The following is a 12,185-nucleotide window of genomic DNA, read 5'->3' as shown; positions in this document are numbered from 1 at the left end:
CTGGTCATAGAAATATACGTCCTCGATCCTTGTGCAATCGACGATCTATTCAAGATATTCCGCTCGTGTTGAATTTTGTGATGTTACGATCGCGAATCAACAACAATTCAAATTTTCCCAAAAATATTGTTTTTTGAATGGAATCAAACCCAAACACCACTCCTCTCCACTTTCCTACTAAAAGCTGTTATAGAAAGAGTTTTAATTTAACAAACACAATATAATTAAATTACTCTTTACTATTGAACACTTTGGTACAAATACCTACCACGTGGCACCAATAGCACATAAGCATTACTTCTTGGCCAGCCACCCTAGTTTGGTCGCTTTCCAAATGAAACTCGTGAGTTAGTCCTGATTTCGGAGAAATATTATTACATGTAGCTTAAAAAACATAAGAATCACTCTTCCGCCTCCGTCACACTACGTGTGATCGATGTTCCAACGAAATCCGAGCATTAACCATAATTGTCTTATTGCATATAAACGTTACAAAGCAGAGATTAGGTTGCAGGTAGGACAATAAAAGGTACTTTGCGGTCTATTGTCTTGCACCCCATGAGTATGAGGTAACAAAAATGATAAAAACAGCATTTAACATTAAACACATTAAAGATCTTCAAGATTATACGCCAATTTTTCTGTTAGAAGTTGTCTTACTTTTTTTTGGACTGGATTTCTATAACAACAGTATAAACAATTCTATGCCCCGCACTAGTGGCGATTTACTGGTAATAGATTGAATGGGATGTGCAGATTCAGTCCTCTAGATTCATATTTATGCCTTGATTTATCATTAATAATTCAAATATGTATACCTTATATACAGTTAAGACACCCGAACGTTAGTAAGGGAGCTATTGCATTGGAAAATACACCTTTTTAAGCACCAGGAATCCGAATCAAACATGTCGGTCTGCCTGTGGATCCGTCTGTAGTCTTATTTCCGGTTAAACGGCTGAACCGATTGGAACCAAATTTGGTACACATATTCTTCATTTAAACATGAAACGTGTTTTCCTGATCGCTTCTTGGGAGTGCCTGTTCTCGAAGGCGAGCGAAAGTGTACTTCTTTGTTGGCGGCCAGTTTTGTTATGGGCGAGTATTTTGAAGGAGAACACCTTTCACTTTACCGGAACTCAGAAATTAAAGTACTCGGCCCCAAAGGGCCTCGCACTTCAATATTTCCTCGCCAGTAATGTGTCATTTTCCTGACTTTTATGTAAATAACTATTACTCTATGCTGCAATAAATGTATCAGATGCGTTTACGAAAATTACTTCTCGAAAATATTGCTTGAGTTTCATATATCTTCAAGAGGCATCTTTTTAAAAAAAAAAGTGTTAAACAATCAATTGTTGAACATATTAAATGTGCCTCTCGTAGAATTCAGAACTCTAATTTTGACCAAACCTTTGGATGCTCAATGATAAGGTTAGGTCGGTTTCTGAAACAGAGACGATGTTCGATGGGTAACAGTGCTAGTTAAACCAATTTGCTTTTTAACGTATATAATAAATCTTACGAAACCTACTAATAAAGTAATAGTCGTTATGCCGATAAGAAACCGTTTAATTTCTTTTTTATTAAGCGGAAATTCTTTTATTATACCTAATTGCTTCGTTGCATTTGCGGTAGCGAATTTTTTTTAAATAAAAGTCACCGTCAAATTAACACAACTGAGTATATATACGGAAACTCAACAGTTTTTGCGCATTGCATTGCGATCTTGTGGAAATTGGTTTTTAAAATGGGTAAACTGTATTATTGTCGAGTTTTGGTAATTGTCATTTTCGCGATTTTATTTGCCTACAGTACAGGTAAGTAACGAGCGCTATCATTTTAATCTCTTGAAGCTTAACTAACAAAAATGGTAGGGACTTGCACTCTTAATCCCAAAAAAGGAATCTGTAGAGCCAATATGCGTCGCTGGTATTATAGACTGGACAAACATGACTGTGAGACATTTGTATTTGGTGGTTGTAACGGAAATAGGAATAATTTCCGCACTTACGAAGATTGCATCTCAGTTTGTGGATGTAATTATTACTTTATAGTTACCTTTATTGCTGAAAAAACATCAAACATATTGCTTTCCATGAATGAGACGCGTTTACAAAGATGTCTCTTTAGATATCTAAGTAAGCGTTTTCATTTTTGAAAGTTCATTATGTTTATGCATCGAAACACTGCCAATTCATAAAACGTTGAGTATTAAATCATTCCTTTTTTCAATACTTTATTTTCTAGTTTTGGGCAAACCGGGCGACCGGTAGAAAGAATGATGCGAACAGCCATACATTTCTGGAAACATAACTGCAACATTAATAAAATTATGAAACGTATCTACCAACAATGCAGTATTATCACCTCTTCAACTTAATCAATTTATACATCTTTTACATGTTTACTTGTAGTGTATGATTGATTGATTCCAATAGAGTAGGTGGGTATATTGTTCCCAAAATTAAAAACACAATAAATTGCGTTCATATTTACCTACCTAAAATGTTATCCTTCCTCTTCCCGAAAACGCGCATTTTTCATACTTATGAAACAAATATCTAACTATTTTTGCATAATGAGATGACAATCCATTATGCCCTCTCATAGATTGCTTTATATACAGGGTGATTCCTATAGTACCTGCCACCGTTTGGGAGCGTGTAGGTGGTGCGTAGGGGAGTATTTTGATATAGGACACTTGGGGTCGGAAATCTAAAATAAGGGTGCCAGAGCCAAATTTACTTTCTGGAATTTCGCGCCTGTAGGTAGGCAACCCAACCGGCCGGCGGTGCACACGGAGCGATCTCAGGCGGCGATGTGTGGCTGACACTTGATCAGAATTTTGTTTAAATCCACGAAATCCCGTCTGCAACGACGCGTATCAAGTGAATAAACCGAGGGGTAAACCGCAACCCAAATTTTGTACACTGATTTCCTATAAATATTAGATTTCCTCTGAGTTCCTTCGAGTTCTTCAGAGTTCATTTGATTTCTTCGGAGTTTCCCTGATTTCCTCCGAGTTCCTCCAACTTCCACGGAATACCTCTGATTTCCTTGGAGTTCCCTCGATTTTCTTTTGGAGTTCCTGTGAGTTCCTCTGATTTTTTAAAGTTTTTTAATTATTTCATTGTTATTCCGTTGATTTAACAATTTCCTGGTAAGTAAAACCCGAGGTAAAACCATAAAAAAAATATAAAAGTGTCAAGTGTCAAGTTAAAAAGTAATCGTAAACGATTTACATAAAGCGCATTTCCACTTGCATTCATTTCCCATTTGTAAGATGCAACTTCTGTTAAAATCGTAAAATCCGGCCACAAATATGAAAGATAGCATTGCACATGGGCAATCCATTGTTGACGTGCTACTTCAATTTCAGTTTATGAGAAGAATTTCATTTCAATGCTTTTCTAAATAAGAAAGTTGGAACTGCGCATGCGCAAACCTAAATTTTAAAACTAATGTTAGATTTTCCTTTGTTCCAAGCGCCTAAGTATCAAATTTCACTTAAATAGTTCCATAGATAAAAAAGTTGGCACTGCGCATGCGCAAAATAAAATTTTGAAACTGGCGCTAGATTTTCCTTAATTCCAAGTATCACATTTCATTTAAATTCTTCCATAAACAAAAAAGTTGGCACTGCGCATGCGCAAAGCCAAATTTTGAAACTGGCGTTTGATTTTCCTTTATCCCAAGTGCCTATGTATCAAATTTCGTTTAAATTCTTCCATAAATAAAAGTTGGCACTGCGCATGCGCAAAACCAAATTTTGAAATTGGCGTTTGATTTTCCTTTATTCGAAGTGCCTATGTATCAAATTTCGTTTAAATTCTTCCATAAATAAAAAAGTTGGCACTGCGCATGCGCAAAACCAAATTTTGAAATTGGCGTTTGATTTTCCTTTATTCCAAGTGCCTATGTATCAAATTTCATTCAAATACTTTTATAAGTAAAAAAGTTTGCAATTCGGTTTATAAATGGTCGAGATGCGAAAAGGGCACTGTGAATTTTGAATCGATTCGATTCAACTTTTGGCATTGCGTATTATATGGCTAAATCTATGCCCATATTGAATTTCATGCAATTCAGTTCATAACTAACGGAGATGTAAAAGCGATCGAACATTTCTAAACAAAGTTATCGTTCACACGGACAGATAGATGGACAGACAGACAAAGGAACAGACGGAGAGACCAACCGGCAGGCGACAGATAGCAATGCAAAATTATAAACGATCTCTAGGATCGTTAATAAACGGCAAAAGTGTACAATTATGGAACATGTAAAAAACGGTTTTTTGTTTTTTTTACAATAACTTTTTTTGTAAGCGGTACAGAAAAAATTCCTTCCTTGGTACAAGACTCGACACCATAACGAACCAAATAGCGAAAAAAGTAGAACAATAGCTCTTAAGATAAAGAACTCGTAGCGTCGCAAAGTTAGCGGACGGACGGACGGACGGATAGACACGACCTTAGACGAAACACTATTTTATATTTTAATAGACCTATTTGCAATGAGAAAAACTCATTATTAAATGAGAAAAATACCATAAACAAATAAAAAAATTAGTTAAGACCAAATTAAATAATAAAATGCAGCACGAGTTCCCTTGATTTCCTCGGAGTTCCTGTGATTTCCTTGGAATTCCTCCTGAATACACATGGAATTCCTTCGAATTCTTAGCTTTCCTAGGAGTTCCCCCGGAATTCCTATGATTTCCCATAGATTTCCTCAAACGTGTACTCTGATTTCCCATCGCGGTTTACCCCTCGGAATAAACACTATGGCACGTTTTACTAACACGGAATACGCGGACATGCACTTCATGTACGGATTGGCAAATGGTAACGCACGAGCTGCACGACGAGCGGTGAGCGGTATCCAAACCGTCAGTTACCCTGCAGACAGGTCTTTCAAGAAGTTCACTTCCGACTGTGCGAGACAGGGCAATTGCAGGTAAGCTGACGGAGGCTTAACTTTACACACAGATTCGTGATGCACATCGATACTTGGGTCATTTAAGCACCCATTTCGAAAAGTTTGTTTGTTTACACCGACCTCCTCCTATTTCGCAGCCCACTAGCGCCCGTGATCGCGATCGCCCGTTGGTAAATGCCTTAGAGGAGGATGTGTTGGAACGTTTCGAGGCAAACCCGCGTACTAGCACTCGACTTGTAGCAGATCAGGTGGGTTGTAGTCAACACACAGTGTGGAACATCGCCAACAACAACAACTTACATTACACCCCTATAAGTTTAAGAAAGTGCAAGAGTTACGGCCGGATGACCATGAAAGGAGGCTGGAATTCTGCAACTTAGTCGTCCAGGAGGAAGAAGCTAATCCGAACTTTCTGAGGAGCGTGCTAGTTACTGACGAGAAAGGATTCTCAAGAGAGGGGACCTTCAATCCTCGTAACAGCCACTACTGGGCGGAGCACAATCCTCATGAAACGTTTACGCGAGGATACCAGGACAAGTTTTCTTTAAACGTTTGGGCTGGCATCCTGGGGGACAACCTACTGGGGCCTTACATCCTCCCTCCGCGTCTAAATGCCCATAATTACCTGATTTTCCTGCGCGAGGTGCTACCAGAACTTTTAATGGATGTTCCAGTGAACTTGTACTGGGACCACTGGTTCCAGCACGATGGGTGCCCTGCTCACTACGGGCGGCAGGTGAGGGAACACTTGGACCAAACCTATCCGGACAGATGGATCGGCCGTGGAGGTGCGGTGGAGTGGCCTGCCCGCTCGCCCGACATCACCCCATTAGATTTTTACTTGTGGGGTGTGATGGAAGCGCACGTCTACGAGACTCCCGTCGAATCCGAAGAGGACTTAATTGCGCGCGTCGTCATGGCCGGAGAGGCTGTTCGCCAGGACATAGGAGTCTTCACGCGAGTTCGAGGGGAGTGGTTGGCTAGATGTAGGAAGTGCATTGAGAACAACGGTGGCCACGTTGAACACTTGTAAACGTTATTGCTTTTGACTGTCGTTTTCCCTCCTTCCCTCCCATGTCGCTTCCTCGCGCTAACTCGCTCTGCATCGCTCCGCGCGAAACGTCGGTCGGTTGGGTTGCCTACATACAGGCGTGAAATTCCAGAAGATAAATTTGGTTCTGGCGCCCTTATTTTGGATTTCCGACTCCAAGTGTCCTATATGAAAAGACTTCCCCTAGGCACCCCCTATACGCTCCCAAACGGTGGCAGGTACTATAGGAATCACCCTGTATATCTCATATCACAGATATACTTGACTTGTGATTCCAACGAGTTGAGTCTGCATGTCTTCTGTGATGCAAGCCAGAACGCCTACGCAGCTGTGATGTTTTTAAGAGAAGTTTTCGTTCGATTATTAGCTGGAAAAAGTCGAATTGTTCCTTTGAAGAAAGCAAAGATACCCAGACTAGAACTCCTGACAGCCCTAATACAGTGCGATCAATAATGATTTGCTACGCCGCTTCAGTAAATTATGACATTAGTAATCATTTGCCGCAACAGGCGTGGTGCACCTATACTAAAACATAACCTTAAAGTAAACTTTTGACGTTGAACCATATTATTAACATAAATCAACGATTTAACAACCTTGTAAGTTTCCAAATTATGTGGAACTACACGAATAGCAAATTACTACAAAAATTGAAACTATTTTATTTCTTTTACAACTCGTTAATATCGAAGTAATTGGATAAATTACATGCACACTATAACAACTGTTCGAAGTGCCGGCCACCATTATTAAGACAGAGATCCACTCTTTTCTTATTAGCAATCACTAAGCGGCCAGGTGACTTCCCAGAAGCAAGACTTCCTGTATGTAAAACCGCTCAAGTAAACGATGAGCATTTCGGCGTATATTGTTGTAATCCTCGTCATGGTTGACAATCATTTATCGAAACTCCTGTATACACAAACGTATCGAGTACTCCCAAACTCCACTTTCGTCTTTAGTCCCATTACGGAAACAGGATTGCAAACGCATCTTATTCTCTTCTAAAGTAAAAAGGCTTGTCGGAGTAAACCTATTGCCTATTACAAGCTACAACTAAAAAAACGTCTGTTTGTAATTTTTTACCCACTTTGTAAATATTCGAAAGAAACTGGTAGTCTTGAAAAAAGCCGTTTTGAAAGGGACGAAAGTAATAAGAATCACAAATTATGGTTTGTGAAATTATAGGTTATGTTTTGTATTGGTACACATATACCTGGTTGCGGCAAATTATTACTAATGTGATATTTTATAAGAGCGGCGCAGCATATGATTATTGATCTCCCTGTAGGAGCTCGGTTGTCCAAGTCATTTTTTTGTGGTTTGGCAGAGGGAATCAAAACTCATTTCTGGAGTGACTCCATCACAGTTCTGTCGTGGGTCAAACGACGAGAACAATGGAGTGTCTTCGAAGCAAATATAGTTAACAAAATTTGTTCTCTATCATCGCCTATGGAATGGAATCATGCGACAGGTTCGAAAAATCCAGCTGATTTACCATCTTGAGGCATGATACCCTCCACGATGCTTGAATCTCGCTGGTGGGAGGAACGGAATTGGTTGTACAAGTCTCCAGATAAATGACCGATTTTTTCGGAGCAGTGTGATGAGAATGAGGTAAACGGAGCACGGATAGCGAGATGTTTGAGCACACATTCAGATTCCATCGAGATATGGCATTTGGACTATTTCTTTTTTTTTTATCCCTCTCTTGTTTTTGGGCCCTCAACAGGCATGCGCCCAATTACAGAGTGACCCGCATAATGCTATTTAGAGGTGCCTCTGCAGAAGGTCTTAAGTTGGTCTATACTACTCCGGTATTTACCTTACGAATTAGGAAAACTGCAGGAAAACCTAATTCGGAGTAACCGGTAGAATGCTCGGAACTGGTCTAAGGTAATTTCCATCTCCGCCACAGATGAAAAATTCACCTCAACTCAGGTTCGAACACCCGACCTCCGGATTTATAACCCAATGCTCTACCACTGAGCCACAAATCCGATTTCTCGAAGTTTAGCAAGATGTTGCGCATGATGGGGGTGGATTTTGAGATTTCTGTACAACTGCAGAACTACCTACATAGAGAAGTGCTATGTAACTGCCCGTTTCTGTAGTTGAAGCTGTAAGTGTAGCTGCGGATTTCTGTAAGCCTGATATATATGTTGATACATGTGTTGGCTGGTTATTTCAGTCACCTTTTTGTCGAATAGCGGTGAACAGCTACTAGCAATGTGGCCATTCCTCTTACAAGGGAAGCAAATCAATTATGAATGTGTTTATGAAACCCAACAAATGTAACAAGAAAATTTTGTCGTAATTGATGCACACAAGAATTGTTTATGACACCCTCTCTCATTGTAGGCAACCACCTATATTTTTGATATTTGGCCATGTACTCTTACATTAGTCCACATGCCAATTGCTCCCGGACCTTCAGACCGGCATTTATACTAGTGCCCTATTGCGTACCATGCGGAAGTGACGATCAGGGGAATTTATATTTGTATTCCATCGACCTTGCCACTTTGTAATTAGTGTTCCCTACGAGGAAAAAGTAATTACTAAATAGGATTTATTGTAGACGCTTAATTACAGTGAAAAGTGTTACATACTTAAATTCAAATTACAATACTTTCTCACCTAAACTAATTAATACACGTATACTTTAATTAATAACACAAATGCATATGTAAAATTGCTGAAAATGTTGATGAATCCAAACATAGGAAATATGTTTTCAGGTTTGTAAGTTTCTTAAAATTTCTTGTCACACTTTTACCCGAACCCCTACAAAAAAGACATAAGTGACCAGGAAGCCGATAGATAATTAGACAAGTAAAAGAATATAATAAGCGCAAGAATTGACTGAATTGACGTTTTGGACCTCCATAAAATCGAAACATGAATGGAGCTATTCTTATATTTACAAACGGTAATAATTACCTGAACAAAATGACTTGCACTCCCCGTAAGTGTCAAAATTGTTTTCATTTCCACCACAACCCCCATATAGAAATCCCATACAATCTCTGGTCTGTGGGTTATAGAACCATTGACGCATAGCGGCCCTACATGGTCCTACTTCGGCCCGCATTTTGCAAATCGACGCTCTCTGTTCTATTTTAAATGCGTTAACGTTTTAGTGGTGACAACATTTATTGCGATACTTTACCTTGATTTTTGGCAAATACCACCAAACAAATGGAACACAAAATAACTGCGATAACTGTAAAATGAGCCATTCTAATCAGAAGCACTTCGGAAATTAGACTAATGCGCGGAACTCAAACCACTCGGTATATAGCGATGCGATAGCAGACTTTCCTTTCGACAAATTAAATGATAATCGGTATGTTATCGACGTATTGACATATAAATTCATTAGCAGTGGCGTAACAATTCAAACATGTTAGTCGCGGTACCTATACAATAGCTTCAACAGTCAACCCATTTGCAGTCACCTTGTACATTTTAGACAGATGCAGATACATACACTATACACTACGAAACATATGATCCGCGTGTCCACTTTAATTTTAAACACAAATACTTCTGTTTTGGAAAAATCAGACAAAAATAGTATATTGTGTACCAAGGGCGAAAAGTTCTTTCGCACCTTCTTTTTGTGTTCCGTTCTCTGCTTGGCTCCCTAATAGTATTTTTTTTCAAATTTTGACATTGCGGTTTCGGTCAAGCAGGTTCACGTTCCATGACTGCCATCTTCAATTTTAAAATTGCATTTCCTTTAAATTTCGCATTTTTTTTCGTAAAAACATAAACTCAGTTATTTCAAAAACAAAGATGGCGTAGGGCGTTCAATTGCTTTTGCAATAACCTGCTTTAACTTCTTAATCGTTTCACCGATTTAGGTAACAAATTTGGTATCGTTGAAAAGAGCATTCCTTGGGCAACAAGAATCAACCAAAATATAGGTTAATTTAGTTGAATCTTTCTCCGCCGGAGGTCGGAAATTCGTATCATTCCATTTGATTTTTTAGGGTTTTGGCGGAGAAGGATTCAACTAAACTAAATTAACTATATTTTGGTTGATTCTCATTGCCCAAAGAATGCTCTTTTCAACCATACCAAATTTCTTAAAACCGGTCAAACGGTTAAGAAGTTAAAGCAGGTTATTGCAAAAACAATTGAACGCCCCACACCATTTTTTTTTGGAAATAACTGAGTTTTTGTTTTTACGAAAATGATAGATAAACTGGTTCTCTTTAAAAATGTGAAAGAATTTTTTTTGTTTATTATGCGAAATTTAAAGAAAATGCAATTTTAAAGTTTAAGATGGCAGTTACGCTCTCTGTAGGCCATTTTTAGAACTTGAAAATATTTTCCAGCGATTCTTCATGACCGATTTACCTAATAATTTTATTTACCCCTAAGTCATATGACGAACGGTTCTCGAGATATGGCCGAGGAACAGTCTTATTGGGTCACCCGGTACATTATAATTGCGCCTCTACTACTTCTCGCTCAAAATCATGGCAACCATTGTCGCAATTATCAATGCTATGGATTTCAAGGTACGCTAGATAAGCTCCGCTGAAATTTGTCGATATAAACGGCCATGAATGTCTGAGTGTCCGATTCGGTTCCTCAGGGGATGAAAGTGTTCGTTCAAGCGTTGCAGTTGTAGAGCAAACATTTCTATCAATTTCTTGACATTAGGGAAGTTGTGCAGTCAGAGCAACTTCAGTTTTGTCAGTTGTTTTTGATTTTGGAGAGTTGTAGAATTTTCAGGGTTCCTTTGTTGTGGAACTTCGTGAAATTGAAAGGTACACTTGGGACCGTACCGATTTAATATTTGTTCAGTCGGTATACCTACAAGTGATATACAGGGTAAGTAATTAAGCATAGTGTAAGTACACTATGGTAAATGTGAGTAAATAAACACTTTTTGTTTGCCATGCGACATCGTGCATAGGTATTTTGTTGTTATCGCACGCAGAATAGAAAAATACATAAGAAATGTGGAAAAAACAAGACATTACGCATTAATATTGTATAAGCAAACCGATTCCTTCGTAAATAACGGAGATAATCAACCGTTCGGGAGCTAAGGCTGATTAAGGTGGCTAGGGCCCGTATCGATTCATTATCATTATCATTATCTGTAATCAATTTAATTCGACAGTGAACAGGTAGGTACAATCCGGAAGTATGGGAGGTCAAGGACGTCTTCACGTGGTCTTATTTTAGGTAGTGTACCAATATACAGCGTTGTATAACCCTAGTTTTCTTTAAAATGAAGTGTTGCAATCCCCTTCTGGTATGGCGATTAGGCCGGCTAGGATTAAAGCCTCTTAAAAGGAATCTTCCGAGCGATTCAAACAACCCTTTTGAAGCGCTAGTTGAATCTTTCGGCAACCGCGGAGGGCTTTGCCAATTGTGTTTGATTCAGACCGATTTAAAGCACAAAACCGGACTTGTAACCCTACAGGAATTGTCGTCACGGCTAGTAAGGCAAGTAAGATGGGCTAGTGAATCAAAACTTAACAATTCTAGGGAGGAGAGTAACAATTATGAATGAAAGTGAAAGCAATCTAGTGAATAGCGAAATAAATGGACAAAAATAATTCTGGTTTCTGGTGTGGCTTCTACGGGAATACGGTTCTATATTAATATATGGTGATGAGTTTTGGTTGGTTAGTAAGCTCTGGTCAAGATCTCGGGAAAGATGCTTTTATAAGGAAAGGAAGAGGACCAAAAAGTGTGAATTAAAAAGGATCCTTTAAAGGATGGGGATATTAGGTTTTTCAATCAACTGACCTCGTATAAACGCGATTAATATCTATCGATTCAGGACCGGTATTTCCATCTTTCGATAAATTTATTCGGTAGATAAGTACCGTGACAACGATTGTATCGACAATGGCATTCACGGAATTTATTCGAACAATACATTATTGAGAGGTGGAAATACCGTACAGTGACTTTATAGAGACAATCAAATTGACAATATCAACTTTTTCTTCAGTTCAGTTCAGAATACTTCGCATACGAACAAAAATAAAAATATGGAAGCCAAAGCAACAATATTCAAATTAATTAATATGACAGCCGATCTTTATTTGTTTTAGGAAGTTAATCTGGTTGCATAAAATTAGGCGCCCTTCAGATTTGGTCATTTAAAAGTAGACACAGCGAAAAACAATACACGTAAATCCCTATGTCTACTACT

General features: G+C 38.7%; 1 long non-coding RNA gene across 1 annotated transcript; it reads left to right on the top strand.

Annotated features, from left to right (window-relative positions):
- The first annotated feature begins 1,673 nt into the window (after positions 1 to 1,673).
- LOC116182288 lies at positions 1,674 to 2,498 on the top strand. Its single transcript, XR_004147473.1, has 2 exons — positions 1,674 to 1,820; positions 2,251 to 2,498. It is a non-coding gene; the product is annotated as an uncharacterized LOC116182288 (long non-coding RNA).
- The last annotated feature ends 9,687 nt before the right edge of the window (positions 2,499 to 12,185 follow it).

Source organism: Photinus pyralis, unplaced genomic scaffold, assembly GCF_008802855.1.
Source record: "Photinus pyralis isolate 1611_PpyrPB1 unplaced genomic scaffold, Ppyr1.3 Ppyr1.4_LG1, whole genome shotgun sequence".
Taxonomy (NCBI): Eukaryota; Metazoa; Arthropoda; class Insecta; order Coleoptera; family Lampyridae; genus Photinus; species Photinus pyralis.
Note: the sequence above shows the minus strand (reverse complement) of the source record. Positions and strands in the feature narration are given on the sequence as shown.